This window comes from Panthera onca, chromosome B1 (genome assembly GCF_046562875.1).
Source record: "Panthera onca isolate mPanOnc1 chromosome B1, mPanOnc1 haplotype 2, whole genome shotgun sequence".
Lineage (NCBI taxonomy): Eukaryota > Metazoa > Chordata > Mammalia > Carnivora > Felidae > Panthera > Panthera onca.
The window spans coordinates 7,190,886-7,215,191 of NC_138342.1; the positions used below are offsets into that span (position 1 = coordinate 7,190,886).

At 40.9% G+C, this 24,306-nt stretch overlaps 1 long non-coding RNA gene across 2 annotated transcripts in view; it reads left to right on the forward strand.

The window, feature by feature from the left end:
• The window catches only part of LOC132692713 (uncharacterized), a 108,378-nt gene that overhangs the window by 46,070 nt on the left and 38,002 nt on the right, over positions 1-24,306 (forward strand). The window contains exon 2 of one of the 2 annotated variants that reach the window (XR_009616540.2): positions 3,314-3,392. The exons of the other annotated variant lie outside the window; for it this stretch is intronic. This is a non-coding gene — a long non-coding RNA (uncharacterized LOC132692713). The remainder of the gene's footprint in view (positions 1-3,313; positions 3,393-24,306) is intronic. 2 annotated transcript variants of the gene reach the window in all.

Consider the following 24,306-nt stretch of genomic DNA (forward strand, 5'->3'; position numbering starts at 1 on the left):
GGGCATCATGTGTCCACAGGGATGGCAAGCTCTGAAGAGTTGATCATCAAGGTAACAGAGTATCTGATGGATACTGTGTGTGGTGAGTTTAATTCTGAGGTTCTCAGGTGAAGCTTTAAGTCTGGCTGAAACCTTGATTGATAAATTACCCTTATGTTGACTTCAATTTCTTTACTTAGGCAGGTGCCTAGGGGAATCTGGGCTGTTGAGTAAGTCGATCTGGTTAGCCAGAGCTGCTTTAGGGTAGAATGGTCAAGAATTTGTTAATATGTTGGTTTCAAATTTACCATTACAACGTAGGGGAGGAAAAAAGTCTCTTCCTCTACCCACTCATGTTCTCCAGTTGGGGCCCTGTAGATGAGATTGGCCAAACAGATTGAGTGAACCAAGTTTATAAGCAAGTGTATGGTGCATACACATGGGAGTACCCAGACCTGAATCCTTGGAGGTGTGGCTGAAGTTGGGCTTATATCTCCTGTTAGGCAAAAACAAAGGGAAAGTGACCTGGGCTTCTGGACAGGGGGGTAAGGTATGGGAAGGTGATTGGAAATAAGTGGGGTACACAAGGGTTGTTTAGTAACATTTATCATGCAGATTTAAGCTCTGTTTTCTTTGGCGAATTTCTTAAGTCTTTGGCAAGAGTTATTAGGTCTTACTCTTCCTGCTATAGGAGAAGGAGACATCTCTACAAATTGATATTTTCTTTAAAAATGTAAATTTCTGTTATAAAAGGAAAACATACCTGGTTTCTAGAGCTTTTTGGGCATCTACTGGTTCTCTGTGACCTTTAGTTCAAAACAATCCATATGCCAAAGGATGTCATGGACATTATTCTGGTACTTCTCAGCTGCAGCCTATAGAATAGTTGCCTCAACTCTCCTCTTCCACTTGTTCATCTTCTCCTCCCCTTCTCCATCCCAGCTTTTGGCAGCAACGGATGTGTTTTTATGTTTCCCTAGTTTTTTTTTTTTTTCTTTTTCAGGATGTTATATGATCAGAATCATATAGTATGCAGCCTTTTCAGACTGGTCTCCTTCACTATGTAATATGCATTTAAGATTCCTCCATGTCTTTTTGTGGCTTATAGCTCATTTTTAAATCACTGATAGTATTCACTGTGTGAATATACCACAGTTTATATGCTCACGTTTTGAAGGACAGGAGATACTAATTTTAATTTTGGGAGGTGTTAGATGACACAAATTCAACTGAGTACACCTAAAGATTAATCTGGCTTTGTGCAGTGAATCCTGCATTGGGTAGCATCCCATCTAGTAACAGAAATGAGCTCCAGCAGGTGGATTACCTTGGTAGTGCTGTTTAGGTATTTCCAGGTTGACTGGGTAAAAGTTACATTCCTGGGGATGGGGATGACTGTAATTAGGTATTAAGCCTTGGTTGGCTGATGTGGGGTTTAGCATAAGTTGACTCTATTGGGGACCTGCTGTTTCCTTTTTATCAGAAGCTATTTTAGCCATTTGTGGACAAGCCTCCAACAAGATTCCCAGGGAAAATTTATCTTGTTATTTGGGATTTCTGGCATGGTGGGCAAGGACAACACTGCCCAGACCCCCCAGCAGTAGACTTACTTGCTCCAGCAGCTGCAAGGAGTATTTCAGGGTTTTCATCCAGTGGAGAAAATCACCCGACTGAGGCAATGCCCTTCCTAGCACATCTACTGACTGAAATTGTGTTATAAAGGGCAGGGACTTCTGGGCTGAGACTTGGTTGGGTCTGTGTCACAGTTGACCTCTCCCTCTGACAAATACACTTCCTTCCGTTCTTCTGTAGGTGTTGGTCTCTAATAATATATATAAATATCCTTTGGGCCAAGCATCTATTTCATGGTTTGATTGCTGTATTTTGTATGGCACATGTATTTCAACATGACCATGTTATTTGCCCTGATGCTTGTGTTCAGTGTCCATTGAAGGTGGACGTTACACATCCCCTTGGTGCCTTTTGTGACATCATGGAAGGATTGCCCTGTGATGTTCCATGACTCCATGTTGAAATCACTTTACTGTCTAGTTTATAGAGGGTGTTGAATGTGGGCTGCTTGGAATTTGGATTTAATTTTGAGTGGAAGCTGACTTAGAAAGCTTAATAAGTTTTAAAAGTAAATACTAATTCTTTATCTTCTTGAACATGTCAGCACTGGACTGCAATCAGCCTTCCGTACTCACTGTGGGTCTAATGATGACTAGATATAAATGAAAGAAATGGAATTGAACTTCTAATTTGGCCACCAGGGACTGAGTGAAATGGTTGTGCTCTTAACCAGTAGATCTCCTCCAGCATAGTATCATGATGATTGAAGAGGAGGCCTCTTCTTATACCCTGCCCCCAAATCCAGAGGAAATCATGCTGGGAGGGTGTGATTTCTGAGTCTTGCAGGACTAACTTGTGTACTTTTGTGCAGGTTATATTCTTTATGGAGACACCTGCTGTTGGGGGGAGTTGGGAATGAAATCCAGCCAATCCTTGGCAAAGACCTTCCTAGACAGGCTCCTCTGAGCCCTCTTTTCAGCCAGGCTACCTATTTGAGCCCTGTCCTCAACCTGCCTAAGCCAATCTTGGCAAGGAATCCTGCCATGTCCTCTGCTCAAACTCTTCATCCCTCGCCTTTGATGTCCAAGCTCTTGGCCCACCTTTAGCAAAGATCCCTTCGTGTTGATGTCTCCTCACAGTCATTCTCCAACTGCGGGCCCCCCTCATCCTACTAGTTGCTATAAATCCCCGGCTGTGTTTTCTGTATTTGGAACTTGACTCAGTCTCTTGACCCTTGCTCCCAGGGTCTCAACCCATCTTCCTTACTATTTTAACCAGTGTCTGATTAATTTTGTCTTTAACATACTCTACTCTCCAAACTCTGGAACTGCTTTTACAGGGGTGCTTCTGTCCAAAGGAAGAAACATACTTTTCTTAACATACACACTATGTGGTCACCAAGCTGGAGGCCTGCCTAAATGGAGTGTGCTCTGCTAACTTCCACAAAGACCTAGAATAAGTAAAAGGTGGTCTTGAAGCATGCCCTGAAATTAGGATCGTTCCTTACCTCACAGTGCCAGGCTGCAAACTGAAGATTTAAATGTCTTCTAGTTAACCCTTGGGCACTTCCAAATTAAGTTCATAATGAAGAATAAAACTCAAGAGCCATCTTTGGAAGTGGATCCCTTATGAACTATTTCAAATGCCCTTTATTCTTGTTAAGGGAGGTGTGTGGATATGGGTCTTATCTGCTTATCTACCTGTGAATAAATACATCCAGGTGTGGCCTTAAATCTCAATCTCTCCTGTTCCTGTGTTGCAGGCTGAAGTTCCCCTGTTAATCTCACCTACTCCTCCTTGATACCTATGGGGCTACCTAGATGTGACAGCCTGAATGGCAGGTGAGGCCTAGCCAAGTGCCCGAGATTTGGCTTTCCTTTGTAAATTATTATGGGTGCTGTCTTAAGAAGGCTGTAAAAAAAAAAAATGAGGGGAAAGACGAAGCTAAGCAAGGATAAAGTTTCAGGTAAAGTTTTACATCATCTGGATGCTCAGGAGTATAGAACATGCTGTAGCATTGATGCTGCCTTGAAGCAAGAGGGCAGGACTTTGGTTCCAACATGGTAGCAGGTGTTAATTAGGGCTGTCCTGGGGATGGAGGTATGGTTTTAACTTCTAGGCACTTCCTGACAAGGTGACTCCAACAGTTCTCCACAGAAGATAGCAGGGGTATACTAGAAGCGGCCATAGTAGTGGGGAAGAGGGATGCCTGGGATCTGGTTGAGGCTCTAATGACACTGCTATATCCAGAACTACCATTTCCTGGTGAGTTGACCTAGACCCCTTCATGTTGCTATAATGTTGAGCATGCTTTGCCTTTACTTTAAGGGTAACTCTTAATAACAGAATGTAAGGAAATAGAAAAACTCCATCTCTGCATCCCTAACATTTCTGTTCAACTTCTGATAAAGCTGATAAAACTTCTGATGGTTATTCTGGGACTTGGTGCTTTCAGCCACGAGAAAATTTCCCTCTGGATCTGGATTAGATCTTTTCTCCTGCTGTTTTGTTTGTATACTTAGGAAAGTGTGTGAAAAGAATGAAAATAGAAAAATGGACCCCAATTCAAAGTCTAGTATGCAGGTGTACAGGTATCCTTATACTCATTCCTGGTATGTGTGAACAAGGAGTAAGTCTACTCAGTGAAATACTATTGAGTATAGTATGTGGGGGGCTTATGGGATTGGCCTCATGAGTGAGCCCCATGAGGAACAAAAGGCAGATCAGTGCCCTAAGTGGTTTTTGAAGCTTTGGGCTCTTATTTAGGGGCTGCTACAGATGCCCCAGTGCAGCTCTGGAATTGAGCTGACACACAACTGGGATCATACTCCCCAAGAAAAAGATAGAGATTCTTCATTTCACCCTTTACCTTCCCACATTGGCTGGGGAGTACACTGTATGTGTATCTCAAACTCTAGGCACAGCCTCTCTAAGCAGATCCAAAAAGGGGTTCCCTTTTCATCCATCCTGGTTCTGGGGGATTCTGTGTGCTAGACCTGAGCTAAGACTTCGAATCACCCATACTTACTAGAAGTGATCCTATGCATGCGTGTGCACTGGCCCAGTGTACCACCTCTGCAGCTCTGGCCTCATTCAGCCTCTGGAAGACACTGGCCAGGGACAGTAGGGTGCACAGATAAACTCTCTCTGGCCAGGAGAGCCAGCAGTCTCCACAGTTGCTGTAGTCTCTTCATTGTGTCTGGAAGCAACCACACTAATGCCATTCTGTCTGTGAGTTTTTTCAGTGCTATTGTTTTCCTTCACTTAGGAGTCTCTGTCTACTGACTGGAGGAAGCTTCCCTGTCATTCTCTGGCAGGCATGTCTACTCATGCAGGAGTTCTCTGCTTGGGCAAAGAATCATCCACAGGAGCAAGAACAGAAGGGAATTTATTTTCCTGCTCCCTCCATCAGTTCCCCATCAGCCAAGTTTTACATATAGTTTTTCCCATTCCATAGGTTTCCTTTTCATTTTTTGGTTTCCTTTGTTGTACAGAAGATTCTTAATTTAGTCCCACTTGTTTATTTTTGCTTTTGTTACCTGTGCTTTAGGTGTCTTATCCAAAAAGTCATTGCCAACATCATATCAAGGAATTTTTTGTTTTCTTCTAGAAGTTTTGTGATTTTAGGTCCTCAAGGCTTTAATCTTTTTTTATAAATTGTTTAAATCAAGTTAGTTAACGTATAGTGCAGTATTGGTTTTAGGAGTAGAATTCAATGATTCATCCCTTACATACAACACCCAGTGTTCACCCTATGTTCATCACAAGTGCCCTCCTTAATGCTCTTCACCCATCTATCCTGTTCCCCTACCCACCTCCCTTCATCAACCCTCAGTTCTTTACAGTGAAGAGTCTCTTATGGTTTGCCTCCCTCTCTGTTTTTATCTTATTTTTCCTTCCCTTCCCCTATGTTCATCTGTTTTGTTTCTTAAATTCCCCATGAGTGAAATCATATGGTATTTTTCCTTCTCTGACTTATTTCGCTTAGCATAACACATTCTAGTTCCATCTACATTGTTGCAAATCTTGAGTTAATTTTTGTATATGATGCAAGACAGGGGTCCAAGTTCATTCTTTTCAATGTGGATATCCAGTTTTCCCAACATCATTTATTGAGGACACCCTCCTTTCCCCATTGTGTATTCTCTGTGCCCTTCTCAAATATTAGTTGACTATGTATGGGTTTATCTCTGGGATTTCTGTCCTGTTGTATTGTCTCTTTTTATGCCAATGCCATACTGTTTTGATTGCTTCAGATTTGTAATGTAGTTGGAGATCAGGAAGTGTGATGCTACAGCTTTTTTGTTCTTAAGATTTCTTTAAGATGATTACTCTATTTCTGTGAAAAATGTCATTAGGATCTTGATAGGGATGGCATTGAATGTGTAGATCAATCTGGATAGCATAGACATCTTAACAATTCTTTCAATCAATGAGTATGGAATATTGTTCCTTTTAGTTGTGTTGTCAACTTATTTCATCAATGTATTATAATTTTCAGTTTGAGTCTTTGACTTCACTCTTTAAATTTATTCCTAAGTAGGTTATTCTCTTTGATGCAATTATGAATGGGAGTGTTAATTTCTCTGATACTTTGTTCATGTATAGAAATGCAACATATTTCTGTATATATCCTGCAACTTTACTGAATTCATTTATTCTAAAAGTTTTTGGGAGTCCTGAGATATGCAGATAAAATTTTACTTTCTTTTCAATTTAGATGCCTTTTATTTCTTTTTCTTGCCTACATTGTCGAGCTAGTACTTATAGTATTATGTTGAATAAAAGTGTCCAGAGTGGGCATCCTTGTCTTATTCCTGATCTTAGAGGAAAGAAAGGCTTTTAGCTTTTCACCATTAAGTATGTTAGCTATGAAATTGTCATACATGGCCTTTATGTTAAGATACATTCCCTCTATACCTAGTTTGTTTAGGGTATTTCTCATGAATGGATGTTGAATTTTGTTGAATGATTTTCCTGCATCTATTGAGATGAACATATAATTTCTAGCCTTCATTTTGTTAATGGGATCTATCACTGATTGGTGGATGTTGAACCATCCTTGGATCCCTGGAATAAATCCTACCTGATCATGGCATGTGATCCTTTTAATGTATTGTTAAATTTTGTTTGCTACTATTTTGTTGAAGATTTTTATATCTGTGTTCATCAGGGATTCTGGCCTGTAACTTTCTTTTTTGTGGTGGTCCTGTCTAGTTTTGGTATCAGGATATTGCTGACCTTGTAAAGTGTGTTTAGAAAGTTTCCTTCCTCTTCAATTTTTGGAAGAGTCTGAGAAGAATAGGTATTAAATCTTTGACTGTTTTGTAGAATTCACCCATGAAATCCTCTGGTTCTGGACCTTTTGTTTACTGGGAGGTTTTTAATTACTGATTTACTACCTTTACAATAATCAGTCTACTCAGACTTTCTATTCATGATCCAGTCTTGGAAGATTACAAATTTCTAGGAATTTCTTCTAGGTTGTTTTTTGGTGTCTAATTATTCTAGTAGTCTCTCCTGGCTATTCTTGGTGGTTTTTCAATCCTTTGTGTTATTCAAGCTGGATTCTTTGTTCTTAGGTCTTGGCACACCCTGAACTACTAGGAGACCCTATCAATACCCCAAAGGAAAGTATTTCAGTACCTAGGTTTGTGCTGACTTAGAAGACTTACCCTCAGCATCTTTTAAAGTATGTGAATAGACCTCCTTCATGGAAAGATGGGAGTTTCTGTCTGCTTTGCACTGAACCCTGGTATTGCTGGTTAAGAACTGTTGATTTGTTTGGTACAGTCCTGTAGAACCAGTCAACACAAGCCTCAGTGCTCAGCAGAACCAGGTGATCAAGAGATGCATCCCTGGGGTGACAGCTGCAAAAGCTAGAATGCTTGATGTTTGCACAAGTTCCTTACTAAGAAATATTGGCACTTTGAAGTGGGCTATGAAGAGAAAGAGGAGATAGCATCTGTCTTCCCTGATGTCTCTGGTCTCTGGATATGATAGCAGTAAGCCCCTTTCTGTGTGCTAAATTAGAAACCTGATCTGTATGCAACAGCTTTTAGAGTAAGTAAATAGCCCTCTTTTAGGGAAATACTAGGAGGTGGGAATTTCTGTCTGCTCCCCCTGCTCTGAGCCCCCAGTGGGTAGCTAGTTAAGAACTGTTTCTTGTTAGCATGGTCCTGTTGAGCTCAAGAAAGCAAGCCCTGCTCACCACTGGAGCCTGGTAATTAAAGGGTCTGTTTCTTGGGTGGCAGCTGCAAAAGCCAGGGGACCAGATGTACACAAGGTCCATCCAGAGAGATGCCAGTGGCCCATTTCAATGTGGTCATTTGTTTGCCTGATGTGTAGAAGTTACTCAGCTAGTTTCTTGATTCCTTTCAGAGAGTTGCTCCCATGTATACTTATAAGTTTGGTGTGTCTGTGGTAGGAGAGCCCCCTATGTTGCCATCTTAGGCCTTAACTCTCTTTTGTTCTTTTTTCCTTCTCTTCCTCAGACTTGATAATTCCATTGTCCTATCTTCAGGTTCTCTGAGTCTTCTGCCTGCTAAAATCTGCCTCTGAATCCCTCTAGTGAACTTTTCATTTGTTGCTGTACTTTTCAGTTCCAGAATTCTTGGGACCTCTCTTTAGCTTTTCTCTTTGTTGATAATTCCATTTTGTTAATGGGTTTTTACTTTCTCCACATCTTCCCTTAGTTCCTTGAACATCTTTAAGCCCATTGTTTTAAGATCTTTGGTAGATCTGCCATCAGATGTGTTTCTGGGGTATTTTTTCATTTTGAACGGGCAATATTTGCCTGCTTTTCTTGTACCCTGGGTGATTTTTTTTGTTGAAAACTGGGCATTTGAATTTACTGATGAGCTTATTTTGTAAATCAGTTACTCCCCCTTAGGGCTTGCTGGTTTTTAATTTTTTTTTTTTTTATCATTATAGACTCAGTGCCAAGGGTCCACTTGAGGTTTAAATTTAAGATCCTTCAGGTCTTTTTCAAGCCTATATCTTTTCCTAGGCATGTGTAGTCACTTTCTAATTTTCCCTGTATGTGTAGTTGCTTTTGAATGTCCCTACTGTCTGGCTTCCCAAAGGGAGAAAGGAAAAAAATGAAGGTTCTCTGAATGCAGTGATATAAATTACTACAAGGGGACAGAGATGTAATCCAAAGTCTGTAGTGGATGCCACACCGTAATTTCTGGTTAGAGCTACATGGAGGCTTTGGGATTACTCACAAGTTACTAAATAGGGTTGGATCCCATTTCAGCTTAAATGATACCTTCAGTTAGGCCATATTGTCTCTGACACATACAGGCATAATGTTTTAGATATTAGGTAACATGAATTTATGTAAACATAATTAAAGTTTGTTAGAAATTTGAATTGGTATAATTGTATGTTTATGTTTATAATCCAAAACAGAGCCACTACACATAACCTAGGAATACCATAGGAATTAATATTTACATGAATTTAGAAAGAGCTAGAAAAATGTATGTCCAGAAGCCTATGCCTGGAGAACCAGAAAAAGGCACTAATGGCTTTAGTTGAAAGTGTGTGCTGGTAAGGGTGAAGTCAGAACTCAGAATTTTTGTGGTGCTGCCATAATCACAGAAGCTTATTGAAGAGATCTTTAAAAGCTGGAGTTTAGGGGACAGTTTGCAAAACCACCAGATATAATGTACCTCTCAGTAATAATGACCTCTCCTTCCTTTTCTATATTCCATATTTTTCATGCATTCTTTTCGCTGGCAATCTCTAACTCAGAGCCATATTGGGTTCATTCATTGTCTTGTGCTTTGTAACAAATTATGACAGCCTTGGACTAAAACAACACTTAATTATCTCACAATTTCTGTAAATCACACATGCTGGGGTGATTTAGCTGGGTCCACTGCTTCAGAATCTCCTAAAGCTGAAGTCAAGAGTTTAGCAGGAGCTGCAGTCTCATCTATGTTTGACTGGAGAAGGATCCATTAAAAAATTCATGTGCTTGTTGGTAGAGTTCAGTTTCTTGTGGCCTTGTGGACTGAAGGCCTCCATTTCCTGCTGACTGTTGGCCAGAGGTCCCCTAGTTTGACCTTTGGGCATCTCTGTAGAGTAACTCACAATATAGCTGCTTGCTTTGTCAAAGGCTGCCTTCGATGGGAGAAAATGTTCTAGCAAGAAGATTGTTACAATCTTTTTTTTTTAATTTGAGAATTAGAACACAAGCAGGGCAGGGGTGGAGAGAGAGAATCCCAAGCAGGCTCTGCACTATCGCACAAAGCCTGACATGGGGCTCGATCTCACAAACCGTGAGATCATGACCTGAGCATAAATCAAGAGTTGGTTGCTTAACTGACTGAGACACCCAGGTGACCCAGGTTGTTACAGCCTTAAGTACATCCTATCACCTTTGCTATATTCTATTAGAAGCAAGTTACAGGTCCCACTCATTCAGTCAGATTTAATTTCACAAGGATGTGAATACCAGAAGGAAAGGATGCTTGGGGTTGTCTTAGTCTTAGTTCTGAGAAGATCTTTGCATTACAGAGCAGAAGCTTTGTGTAAAACAGTAATGCAAAACTGACAACTAACACCAGTGAGTGAGGTCCAGGCTGATGGCAAGCAATCAATGTCTGTGCGGGATTATATTTTGATTGAGAGCAGAAGCGTTAACAGAAATCTGGGCAAGATGATACGTATTTGCTCTTGAGCTTTTCTAAGGATGAGAACTGGGGGAAAAACCCATTTACCAGATCTACAGCTAACTACCAATTTCCAGAAGTTGCCATTGGGCCAACAATTTAAGTTTATGGGAATCCACCATTTCAAAATTCCATGAATTTTTATCAAGAGATATGTAGGTGAATTGAAAGGGGTAATATAATGGGGAATAAAACATTGGAATCATATAAGTAGTTGATGGGGCACTAATCTTTGCACCTACTCGGGGGGTGCAGTATTGCTTTTGGATGATCTTCTTGGCATGGGATGAGGAGTGATGGAGTTTCAAAGGCTTCCACTTGGCTCTTACTACAATTATGGCTCTTACTCTACTTATGTAAAGAAAAAGTTATCACAATTTATAAGAATATCCATCTTAATTATCCATTTGGAACTATGTAAATAGATACTGGCTTTGTTTTCCAACTAAGACCACGGTGAGAAAGACTTCTGCCAGGACTCATTTTTGTGCTGGTCTCCAGAAGCCTATTCTAACTTCTGGGAACTGTCATGGTACTTAGGTCCCCTGGGTATTATTGTCAAATCATAAACTTTATCCAACAGTTCTCAAAGGTCTACATACTCCCTTTCTTTACTGTTTATTATTTCGGAAAAGAGCCTGTGTCAGGAAAGATGCTGCCACTCAATATTTTAAACAAAATGCTGGATTGATTGCTTGCTAAACAAGGGAGAGCTGTACTTGCAAGGCGTATGGTCTCCACAACAAGCGAGAGCCACTCTTACACAGGCATTGGAAAACGTTTGGTGACTGGCAGACTTTCAGAAGCATGCTCATGGGCTGACTTTCAGAACCATGAGACTATCATGGCTGACTTCTAGGAATGTAGTTCCTGATGCAAAATTGTTACCTATTGAGCTAGGTTTAAAACCAGTTCTGATGGTCACTATTGCTATGGCCAATGAATAGTAAATCCTTTCCTAGTAGGTTAGAAAATATTGTTCATTAGGCTGAAGGTCTGTTCGGGGAAGAATTTGGAGAATTTTTATTGGGTGTATTTGCTGTGGCTTTCCAAATCATTTTTCTTTCCCTAAAGGATTGGGCCTCTAACTGGAAATTAGATAAGGGATTATAATTATCTTTTCTGTGGTGGTCAGTCTTCCTCTTGGGAGCTCTTAATTTGACCTTATACAGGTCAACTGTCACCTTGGGGGCCCATCTATCTCAACCCTAGATTCACCATGGAATAGAAGCTATTGCCACAGATCCTTGTGGATTGAGATCTTGTGTTCCCTGTTATAATGATTTCATCTATTTTGCCTCTGATGGTTCTCTGCCACCACCTGCCTTTACTAATGCCTGCATGCTATCATCTTCATACACTCACAGTTCCACTGTGGCATGTTCTGCAGATGACAGTCACCACGAGTTGCTCAGTGGTGTCCATGGCCACATCACCAGTGTATTCTTATTGCTTTAGTGAAGGAGTGTTCTCTGGACCCTCCTGGAAATAAACCTGGTGGAACTTCTGCTTTCACATGAAAAATCTATTCTAAAATTTCTACCTATCTGAACCTTTTGACTCTTTAATCTTCCACCAAGGTGGTTTTGGAATCTCCAGCTTATTTGGCTTTAGGCAACTGTGACTGGCAGAGATGCATGGCCCAGATTCACCCTCAAGGATTTGTCCTAGATGGCTAGGACTGTTTTAACAGATAGTCTTTACCTTTCAGCACCGCTCCCCTCCCCACCGCCCTGGGGTTCTTCATTGGCTGCAGAAAATCTTGCACAATTTCCATTATGCCCACACAATTGCTCTGTAATACAATATGATATCTTATATACTAAGATCTAAAGGATGTTGAAGTGGTGGTCTCTGTCATGTTTCCATATAATTTATCCTTCTGGCTCCTGGAAAAAAAAAAGATGGATCTAGAGGGTAACAAACTCATAAGCTCAATCAAATAGGTTGAATCAAATAGAATCTACTAGAGCAAATTAACATGGTTTCAGGTACATGGTACCCAGCCATTGGTTTGGCAAATTGAAATTTTCCCCTTCTTGTCCATTCCATGGGAATTTTTTTTTCTGATATCAGGCACTGGCAAACTTCCTGTAAAGGCCAAGATAGTAAATATGCCAGCTGTATGGTCTGTCACAGCTACTTCTGTTGTGGCCCCCAAGGTAGCTACAGATAACACATTTCGAAAAATGAATGGCTATGTCTTAATAAAACTTTATAAAAACACACAGCAAGCCAGATTCAGCCTGTGGGCTGTAGTTTACCAACACTTGGGCAACAGTATATGTGTACAGTTTCACCTCAAGGTGATGTAAGCTCTCCAATTATGTCATAATCTGAAGAGATCTGGACTGTCTGGATGTCCTGCTAAGGGTCACACTGACCTACACGCTAGAAGCAGCTAGCACTCTGGTGGCCTTGAATGATATGTGTGCACTCAGTTCAGGACAGATCATCTCTGCAGGGTTTCAGTCCACATCTGTCACCCCTAATGAAGGGGTCTAGTACTCAGGGACATACCAGAATATCTCAAGCACGCCCATCCATGTCCTCTGAGAAGCAGACACCAAAATGGGATTATACGTGTGAGATGTTGATTGGGAGAAATATCTGTGGAAGAGCGAGAAGGAAGTGGGAGTGGGCAGGGGGGCATCTGCCATCTTCCACGCTGGTGTGATACCTGTGAGAGAGCAGGAAGGGGTGCTGGGAAAGGGTGCCGCTAGTATGTCACTGAGATGGCCCTGGCTGGGAGCACCGGAGGGAAGCATGGCCTCCGCATGAATGTGGAGCTGGTGGACCCAAACAGGCAGTATCTGGGGCTTTCGGTCTGGTTTCCTGCAGCAGGGCCTCTTGAGGGAGATCTGGGTGGCACACCTTCCATGGCCACCATACCATCTTAAATAAGAAATAGTTGCATCTTTTGCACGCTGCCACAAAGAAGGAAGTATGATGACTGGCTGACCTCTTTGGGCTTCAGAGACAACGAATTACACCCCTGTGAATAGTTCCCCAACACACCTATTGCATGACATGAGAGCCTGTTGTTCTGAGTGGGGCCTGGAGCAGGCAGGGGCTCTGTCGCAGATCCAGGCTGGCCTCTTAGGCTATGCACTTTGGTTCGCTTGGCTATCCCCTTAGTGAAGTGCTCTGAGGTTAGAATATATACAGATTCCTGAGCTATGGTGTATGACCTAGTCTTCTGGGCAGAGGCCTAAAAAGAGGAAGATTGGAAAATCAAGGACAAGCAGGTCTGGGGTAGGAATATGTCAATAGACATAGCATTTGGACACCCATGTTAATGCTCCACAGAAAGTATCCATCCATAAAGTAGACCAAATGACTTAGCGAGTTAACATCAGGCATGGGCCACTCCAGTGCAGGCAGCATGAACACATGAACAAGGTGACCTCAGTGGCAGAGGTGAAATCTGTGGATGGGCCCAACCACAGAGGCTTCTACTTCCCAAGGCTGATGTAGCAAATGCCACCACTGACTGAATGGAGACTGATGTGGGTCCCATTTGGCACTATTTCTCAAGAAAACCAACTATCTAGGTGTTAGTAAGCTTACTACCTTGGACCCCTTGAATCCTAGAGGAGCCTGTGGTTTGTAGTCACAAGGATAGATATCTATTCTGGGTATGGCTTTGCTTCCCCCAACTCCACCCAGAACCTCTGGGGTATCTCTGAGGGCTTTTGGTATGTTGTATTCTCTGGAACCAGACTCCATTATAATCATGCACGGCATGAGACAGACCTACAGTAACAGACACAGGAGAGAGCCCATGACCACAGGATCCGCTGGTCACATCAATTGTGTTTCACTGGTGCTTTTCTAAACTGTTTAGGTCCTTGAACTTTTAGGGCCTAGGTCTTTCATAAATCTTCATGACAAAGCAGGGAAATTCTCAGAAAATCTGTCTGCAACCTGAGGCCTCCTGGGTCCTTGTGAGGACATGGTGGTGAACGTTTTATTTTTGCCTGCTTAGCATCCAGTGCTCCTCTTGTAACCTCACCCTGCTTTTCTTTAGTCCTTGGTTTCCTCAATCCGATCATCTTAGCCCCCAGTCACAGCAATGGGCTCAGTGACCTGTCAGAAAGAAATGGGTATAAGCAGGTATATAATGCATTCTCTTTAATGGGGACAAACACCTGTAAGAAAGAAGGGTCAGCTGGTCAAATTCTTGTAAACATGCTAATGACAGACCTGGCAAACAGTTTAAAAAATTTTTCTTTATGTTTATTTTTGAGACAGAAACAGAGCACAGGTGGGGGAGGAGCAGAGAGGGAGACAGAGAATCCAAAGCAGGCTCCAGGCTCTGAGCTGTCAGCACAGAGCCCGATGCAGGGCTCAAAGCCACCAACTGTGAGATTGTGACCTGAGCCGAAGTTGGACACTTAACCGACTGAGCCATCCAGGTGCCCCAAACCACCAACAGTTTTTGGTAGGAGGTTCCTTGGGTCCATCGTGATTAAAGTCCTCTATAGCCAATCTATCTAAAATTGCTTATCCTGAACAAAACGGGAATTTTGGGGTTGGTGGGGTGGGAATTCCTCTGTGGAATCATGAAGTCTGCTTAAATATCAGAGCTTAAGATGGACATTTTGTGATGCGACAGCCTCCTTTTGTGTAAGTCATGTGGGTATACACATCATTTAGACACCTCAGATATTGGCCTGTCAGATACTGGCCTGAGATTGTCCTATTGTGGCAAGATAGCCTTGTTTGGCTTGTGCCTTGTGATTATTATCCTTGAAATTGTTAGTAAAGCTTGGTACTGGGTAAGAGCTGTGGTTCTTGAGAGGCCGATTTGATAATCCTGTTTCATGTCTTTATTTTTTTAATATTTATTTTTGAAAGCATGACCCGGGGAGGAGGAGACAGAGAGGGAGACACAGATCCAAAGCAGGCTTCAGGCCCTGAGCTGTCAGCACAGCGCCCGACACGGGGTTGAATTTGCCAACTGTGACATCATGACCCGAGCCAAAGTCGGATGCTTAACTGACTGAGTCACCTGGGCACGCCTTATGCCTTATTTTGTAGGAGACCCAACAGAATTCAATTCCTATTAGACTTCCAGGAAGGATGACACCCAATCTGCTCGGATTGAAGAGTGTCTAAGATGTTGAAAGCCAAAGAGTGATTCTGGTTGATGCTGCGGCCACAGAGAAAAGGAAACCCAACATGGGGCTAGTAAAAATTACCTGTGACATCTTTGAGGACTTGGATCTAGCTACCCTTCAGACTTTATCCCAGATTCTTTAAGTAAAGGACTTAATGATTTTCTTCTATTTAAGCCAGTTTCCATTGAATTTTCCCAGCTAGGCATCTGGAAAAACCTAAAAGAATGTACTCCTTTTTCCAGCTTTGCTGGAAAACATTTTCCCCCCACAAATAACCATACACTCCTGTGGATTATAATGAGTTATGTATTACATGTGAAAAGCACACACACACAAGTGAAACCTGACTCTCAGACTCTTAAGCTAACTTATCTCACAATGTAAAAGTGGTTAAATCCACTCCTGGCAGAAACAATGAATAGTACCAGAGTTGTGCATTAAAGAGTTTGTAAGGTGAGCAAATACAAAGTGCCCTGTGATGTGGTACAAGAGGACGCACATAGTCTTACCAAAGGTAAAACTTGATCTGGATTGAGCCTCCATATTGAAATCCTCAGGAAACCCCGAAGAGAGCAACATTGATATGACTGCTCTTGGCATCCTTCCTGATCTTTAAGCCTGATCTTTAACCATTGGCTGCTAAAGGTCCTTGCAGCCCGTTCCTTTAAGAATTGCCTTTGGGCAAAAGCAAGTCCTTGCCCGAGAGGTTACTAGGGCCACCCACGCAGGGTACCCATAGCCAGTGATTGACATGGGGCAGCTAGATAAAGGCTATGGCCTCTTGCCTGAAATGGGATTCAGTTTTGTGGGGCCGGAGCTCCCTGAAGCTAGTCTCCAGCTGAGACCTGATCTTTGCTTAGCTCTTTGCCTTTCCTCTCCAGCTCCCCCATTGTGTGCTCCTGTTCTGAGAGCACTTCCTCAATAAAAAAAAATCCCCATCTCAGGCTCTGCTTTTAGAAAATCTGTCCTGATGCAAACCTGTTGAGACAGTGGGACGCATTCAGTCGTATCTACAATGAGGGAAATTCTACAAATCAACCCTGTTTCTTCAACAAATTCCAAGGTGGGGGGAGATGGTTAGGGGAGAGGACAGTTACAGATAAAAGGGAATTTAAGGGGGTGCCTGAATGGCTCTGTTGGTTAAGTGTCTGGCTTCAGCTCAGGTCATGATCTCACAGCTCATGAGTTCAAGCCCCACATCGGGCTCTGTGCTGACAGTTCAGAGCCTGGAGCCTGTTTGGATTCTGTGTCTCCCTCTCTCTCTGTCCCTCCCCCATCACGCTCTGTCTCCCTCTCTGTCAAAACTAAACATTTTTTTAAAAAAGGGAATTTAAGCGTCCTCAAACAGGTGTCATGAGTGACTGTTGCTTGGATCTGACTCACACACCAACCATGAAAGGACATTCATGAGACAACTAGGGAAACTTGAGACAAGATATTTGGTAGTGTCAAAAAAAAAAAAATTCAACTTAGGGTACCTGGGTGGCTCAGTCGTTTGAGCGTCCGGCTTCAGCTCAGGTCATGATCTCAAGACTTGTGGGTTTGAGCCCTGCATCGGGCTCTGTGCTGACAGCTCAGAGCCTGGAGTCTGCTTCAGATTCTGTGTCTCCCTCTCTGCCCCTCCCCAGCTCGTGCTCTCTCTCTCCCTCTCAAAAAGAAACATTAAAAAATTAAACAACAAAATTCAACGGAATAAATCTGAACATCTAGATGGCTTTATTAAGCAATTCATGAATTAGCCAGCATTCCATCCAGCAAGTAGAAGGGACTACACAAAGGGAAAGGTTTTTAAAAGTAGGTTAGGGAAGTCCTAAACAGAAAACAATTATTTCAGGTGAAGTCACCTTACTTGGGGGACAAAAGGGTCTTAATACGTGAATTACCTCATTTTCCTTCAGAGGGTAGATGGAGAAGGTCATGTGATGATTACCTCATTGGTGCTGACCAGAAAATCCCTGACTGGCCAGTTAAAACCACCTATCTGGGGGAGGTTAAGAGGCATTAAACCTTGGTTTGGTGACTTGGCCTAAGTGACACCATCTTGGGCCTGTGGTTTTCTTTTTAACAATAGTAAAGAACTGTTGGGAGCCTAGGTGGCTCAGTTGGTTAAGTGTCCAACTCTTGGTTTCAGCTCAAGTCAAGATCTCACGGTTCATGAAATTGATCTCCGCATCAGGCTCCGTGCTTAGTATGAAGCCTGCTTGGGATTCTCTCCCTCTCCCTTGCTTGGGTGCACACACTCTAGCCCTCTCAAAATAAATAAAAGCCTTCAACTTTTTAACATTTATTTTTGAGAGACAGCACGAGCGGGAGAGGGACAGGAAGAGAGGGAGACACAGAATCCGAGGCGGGCTCCATCCTCTGAGTTGTCAGCACAGAGCCTGACAGCGGGGCTTGAACTCACGAGCTGTGAAATCATGATCTGCGTGGAAGTCGGACGCTTAACCGGCTGAACCACCCAGGTGCCCCCCGATTTTTTTGTACTCTTAAGTGGTGACCTTCGTTTTGACAAAGATTCACTGCCATTACCGTGAAAAGATTTTCTTGAGTCCACTCCTTGTCATAGGAAAAAAACTCAGCAAAATTTCCTGGTCAGTTGTAGTTTTTGAGTAGAAAATCTTTTTGAGAACAAAAGAGTTACCCAAGAACCCAGTTAGTAATTGCTATTTGCTGTGGCTGTTATTTGCTGCTGGGGCTTGTCTTTAAGTGGCTAGCTTAATTTCTGCACAAAACTGGTAACCTTTTGCAAGATTGCATGGCCAGTTTCACTGACCATTAGTGAGAAAACAGCAATACAAGATGACTTCAGGGACATTGCCTTCTCAATCTACACACTGAGGAAAATGTATTTTTTGCCAATACCCCATCAGTCACTCTGCTCTGGGTCATCTAGAGCAGGAGGGAATGGAGAGGCATTGCTGCTGTGGCCTTGGCTGCTGTGGGTCCACGATCCCACAGGTTGCCATGAAAGAGCTGAGGCATAGTTTTCAGCAACTTCCAAAAATTTTTCATGAAACCCAGTGGGTCATGACTAGGGGCAATTTACTTTTTGGCAGGTCAGACAAACCTGTGTTTTTTATTTTTATTTGAAGTTTTTTTTAAGCATTTATTTATTTTCGAGAGAGAGCAAGACAGAGCATAAGCGGGGGAGGGGTAGAAAGAGACACAGAATCCGAAGCAGGCTCCAGGCTCAGAGCCCAATGCAGGGCTTGAACCCACGAGCCGTGAGATCATGACCTGTGTTGAAGTCGGACGCTTAACCTACTGAGCCACCCAGGTGCCCTTGCAGTTTTGTCTTAATGGTGCTCATTGTGACAAATACACTCCTTAATCCTCTACCATCTGTTCCACCCACCCCTCCATCCCTCTCCCCTCAGGTAACCATCAGTTTGTTCCCTACAGTTAAGAGTCTGTTTCTTGGTTTGTCTCATTTTCTTCTCCCTTTGCTCATTTGTTTCTTAAATTCCACATATGTGTGAAATCATATGGTATTTGTCTTTTCTGACTTATTTTGCTTAGCATAATACTCTAGCTCCCTCGATGTCATTGCAAATGGCAAGACTTCATTCTTCTTTATGGCTGAATAATATTCCACTGTGTGTGTGTGTGTATAAAATCTCCCATCTTCTGTATCCATACATCTATCAATGGACACTTAGGCTGCTTCCATAGTTTGTTGTCAATAATGCTGCAATAAACCTTGGGGTGCATGTATCCCTTTGAATTAGTGTTTTTGTATTTTTTGGGTACTCAGTAGTGCAATTGCTGGCTTGTAGGGTAGTTCTATTTTTAACTTTCTGAAGAACTTCCATACTGTTTTCCCCAGTGGCTGCACCAGTTTGCATGAGGGTTCCTTTTTCTCCACATCCTCCCAACACTTGTTGTTTGTTGTTTTGTTGATTTTAGCCATTCTGACAGGTGTGAGGTGGTATCCCCTTGTGGTTTTGATGTGTATTTGCCTGATAATGAGTGATGTTGAGCATCTTTTCATGTGTGTGTTGGCCATATGGATGTCTTCTTCGAAGAAATGTGTGTTTATGTCCTCTGCCCATTTTTTAATTGGGTTATTTGTTTTGGGGGGGGGGTGTTGACCTTTAAAAGTTCTTTATATATTTTGGATACTAACCCTTTATCCTGATATGTCATTTGCAAATATCTTCTGTTCCATAGGTTGCCTTCTAGTTTTGTTGACTGTTTGCTGTGCAGAAGATTTTTATTTTGATGTATTCCCAATAGTTTATTTTTGCTTTTGGTTCCCTTGCCTCGGGACATACCCAGAAAAATATTGCTACCACCAATGTCGGAGAAATTACTGCCTGTGCTGTCTTCTAGGATTTCTATGGTTTCAGGTCTCACATTTAGGTCTTTAATCCATTTTGAATTTATTTTTGTATGTAGTGTAAGAAAAAGGTCCAGTTTCATTTTTTTGTAAGTTGCTGTTCAGTTTTCCGAACACCATTTGTTGAAGACACTTTTACCCACTGGGTATTCTTTCCTGCTCTCTTGAAGACTAATCAACCATGTAATTGTGGGTTCATTTCTGGGTTTTCTATTCTGTTCTGTTGATCTTTTGTGTTCATTTTTTGTGCCGGTACCCTACTGTTTTGATTTCTACAGCTTTGTAACATAACTTGGAGTCCAGAATTGTGATGCGTCTAGATTTGCTTTTCTTTTTCAAGATTGTTTTGACTCCTTGGGTTTTTTGTTTTTTTGTTTTTTTGTTTTTGTTTGTTTTTTGTTTTTTTTTTTTGTGGTTCCTACAAATTTTGGGATTGTTCTAGTTCTGTGATAAATGCTGTAGATGTTTTGATAGGGATGGCACTGAATGTGTAGATTGCCTTGGGTAGTATAGACATTTAACAGTATTTGCTCTTCTAATCCATGAGCATAGAATTTCTTTCCATTTCTGTGTGTTATCTTCAATTTCTTTCATCAATGTTTTGTAGTTTTCAAAGTACAGATCTTTCACCTCTTCAGTTAGGTTTATTTCTAGGTATCGTATTTTTGATGCAATTGTAAATGGGATTGTTTTCTTAATTTCTCTTTCTGCTTCATTACTGATGTATAGAACGGCAACAGATTTCTGTATGTTGATTTTGTACCCTGCAACTTCACTGAATTTTTTATCAGTTCTAGTCGTTTTTTGGTGGAGTCTTCCGGGTTTTCTATATAGAGTATCCTGTCGTCTGTAAATAGTGAAAATTTTACTACTTTCTTACAGATTTTCAATGCCTTTTATTTCGTTTTGTTTTCTGATTACTGAGGCTAGGACCTCCAGTACTGTGTTGAATAAAATGGTGAGAGTGGTCACCTTTGTCGTCTTTAGCAGAGGAAAAGCTTTCAGTTTTTCCCCATTCAGGATGATGTTAGCTTGTGGGTTTTTTGTATATATGGCCTCTATTATGTTGAGGTACGTTCCCTCTAAACCTGCTTTTTTGAGGGCTTTTATCATGAATAGATGTTGTACTTTGTCAAATGCTTTTTCTGTGTCTATTGGAATGATCATCTGATTCTTGTCCTTTCTTTTATTGATGTGGTGTATCACCTTGACTGATTTTCAAATATTGAACCATTCTTGCCACCCAGGAACAGGTCCCTCTTGATTGTGGCAGATGATTCTTTTCCCGTATTGTTGGATTTGGTTTACTAATACCGTGTGGAGGACTTTTGCATGTTCTCCAGAGATATTGGACTATAGTTCTCTTTTTAAGTAGTGTCTTTACCTGGTTTTGGTATCAGGGTAATGCTGGCCTCATAGAACGAATTTGAAGGTTTTCCTTCCTCTTCTATTTTTTGGAATAGTTTGAGAAGAATAGGTATTAACTTTTCTTTAAATATTTGGTAGAATTTGCCCGGAAAGCCGTTTGTTCCTGAACTTTTGTTCATTGGCAGTGTTTTGATTTTTTTTTTTTCTCCCCTGGTTGTCAGATGCATTATTTCTATAGATACCACAGGGTAGAAAACGGGTTAGGTACACTTTATCCCATACTAGATGTTAATGCTATTCAATTTTTCTTCTTGTAATCCCTTTTGTTTCTTGCTGCCTTAAGCTTCTGTTTAAATTCCAGTTAACACACAATGTTCTATTAGTTTCAGGTGTACAATGTAGTAATTCAACAGTTCCATACATCACCCTGTACTTGTCACCTCTTTTCCCCATACCCCTAGGCACATCCTCTCTGGTAGCCATCTAATTGTTTTCTATAATTAAGTCTGTTTCTTGCTTTGTCTCTCTTATTTAATTTTCCCTTTTTCTTGTTTTTGTTTCTTGAGTTCCAGACATGCATGAAATCACATGGTATTGTTTTTTTCTCTGACTGACTGACTTAGCATAATACTCTCTAGCTCCATCCATGTCATTCCAAATGGCAAGATTTCATTCTTTTTTATGGGTGAGTAATATTCCATTGTGTATATACCACATTTTCTTTATCTGCTTCATCTGTTGATGGACACTTGGGCTGCTTCCAGGTTTTTTGGTTATTGATTCAATCTCTTTGCTGGTAATCAGTCTGGTCAAATTTTCTATTTCTTCCTGTTTCAGTTTTGGTAGGTTATAGGTTTCTAGGAATTCATTTCTTATAGGTTGCCCAATTTGTTGGCATGTAGTTTTTCATAATATTTTCTTATAATTGTTTGTATTTCTGTGATGTTATGTCTCCTCTCCCATTTGTGATTTTACTTATTTGGGTCCTTTTCCTTTCTTTTGTTTTCCTGACAAATCTGACTAGGGGTTTCTCAATTTTATTGATTTTTTTTTTTTTTTCTTTTTAAACAACCAGCTCTGGGTTTCCTTGGTCTGTTCTATTGGTTTTGCTTTCGTGTCTTATTTTTTTTTCCTATATCAATGATTTCTGCTCTAATCTTTATGATTTCCTTCATTCTGCTGGCTTTAGGTTTTGTTCTTTTTCTAGCTTCTTTAGGTGTAAGGTTGTTTTAGTTTTGAATTTTCTTACTTGTTGAGATAGGCCTTTATTGCTTTGAACGTCCCTCTTATGACTGCTTATGCTGCATTTCAGAGGTCTTATTTTCATTTGTTTGCATGTACTTTTTAATTTCTTTTTCTATTTCCTAGTTGGCCCATTCATTGTTTAGTACCATGTGACTTAACCTCCATGTATTTGTGATCTTTCCATATGTTTTGTGTTTGACTTCTAGTTTCATAGTGTTGTGGTCAGAAAAGATGCATGGATGACCTCGATCTTTTTGAGTTTGAGGCTTGTTTTGTGGCCTAATATATGATCTGTCCTGAGGAATGTTCCCTGTGTATTTGAAAAGAATGTGTATTCTGTTTTAGGATGGACTGTTCTGAATATACCTTAAATCCTTCTGGGGGACATGTGGGTGGCTCAGTCTGTTAAGCTTCCGACTTTGGCTCAGGTCATAATCTCATGGTTGTGGGTTGGAACCCTGTGTCAGGCTGTGTGCTGACAGCTCAGAGGATGGAGCCTGTTTTGGATTCTGTGTCTCCCTCTCTCTCTGCCCCTCCCTTGCTGTTGTTTTCTTTCTCCGTCTCTCAAAAATAAATAAATGTAAAAACTTAAAAAAAAAATCCATCTGGTCCAGGGTGTCATTTAAAGCCATTCTTTCCTGGTTTTTCTGTTTAGATGATCTCTCCATTGATGTAGTGGGGTGTTAAATTTCCCTACTATTATTGTGTTATTATTAATTAGTTCCTTTGTGTTTGTTATTAACTTTTATGTATTTTGGTGTTATCGTGTTGGGTGTATAAATGTATGCAATTATTATATTTTCTTGTTGGATTTTCCCCTTGTTATATAGCACAATATTTTGTCTCCGGTTATAGATACTTTGTTTTAAAGTCTATTTTGTCCCATATAAAGTACTGCTACTCCAGCTTTCTTTTGACATCCATTTGCATGATAGATGTTTTTCCACCCCTTCAGTTTCAATCTGCAGGTGTCTTTATGTCTAAAATGAGTCTCTGATAGGCAGCATATAGATGGCTCTTATTTTTTTTATCCATTCTGTCACCGTGTCTTTTGACTGAAGCGTTTAAATCCATTTACATTCAAAGTAATTATTGATAGATAAGTGTTGCCATTTTATTACTTGTGGTGGTTATTGAAGATTTTCTCTGATCCTTTGTCTTTCTTTCATGGTTTGCTAATTTTCTTTAGTGATCTATTTGGATTTCTTTTTCTTTATTTGTGAGTATTTATTAGTGGTTTTTGATTTGTGGTTACCACTAGATTTGCATATAGAAGCCTGCATTAAATTATTGGTCATTTAAGTTTGAACCCATTCTCTACTCCTCTCCTCCCCATGTTTTAGGTATATGGTGTCACATTATACATCCTTTTATTTTGAGTTCCTTGACTGATCGGTTTTTTTTTTTTACAGAAATATTCATTTTTACTGCTTTTGTGTTTCCTACTTTCATACTGTCATTTTGGGCCTTTACTTTCCACTCAAAGTGTCCTCTTTAATATTTCTTGCAGGGCTGGTTTAGTGGTCATGAACTCCTTTAGTTTTTGTTTGCCTGGGAAACTTGTTATCTCTCCTTGTTTTCTGAACGATAACCTTGCTGGATAGAGTATTCTTGGTTGTAGATTTTCCCCATTCAGCACTTTGAATGTATCCTGCCACTCCTTTTAGGCTTGGAAAGTTTCTGCTGAAAAATGATAGCCTTATGGAGTTTCCTTTGGATGTAACTGCCTTCTTTTGTCTTGCTGCTTTTAACATTTTTTCTTTATCACTATCTTTTTCCATTTCGATTATAATATGTCTGGTATGGATCTGATTTTGTTGAGGGTCTGTGCCTCCTGGATCTGGATTATCTGTTTCCTTCCCCAGATTGGGGAAGTTTTCAGCTATTAGTTCTTGAAATTCTCTGTTCTCTTTTGTCTCTTCTTCCTGGACTCCTATAATAATGTTATTACATTTGATGTAGTGACTGAGTTCCCTAAGTCTGTTCTCATTTTGCATAA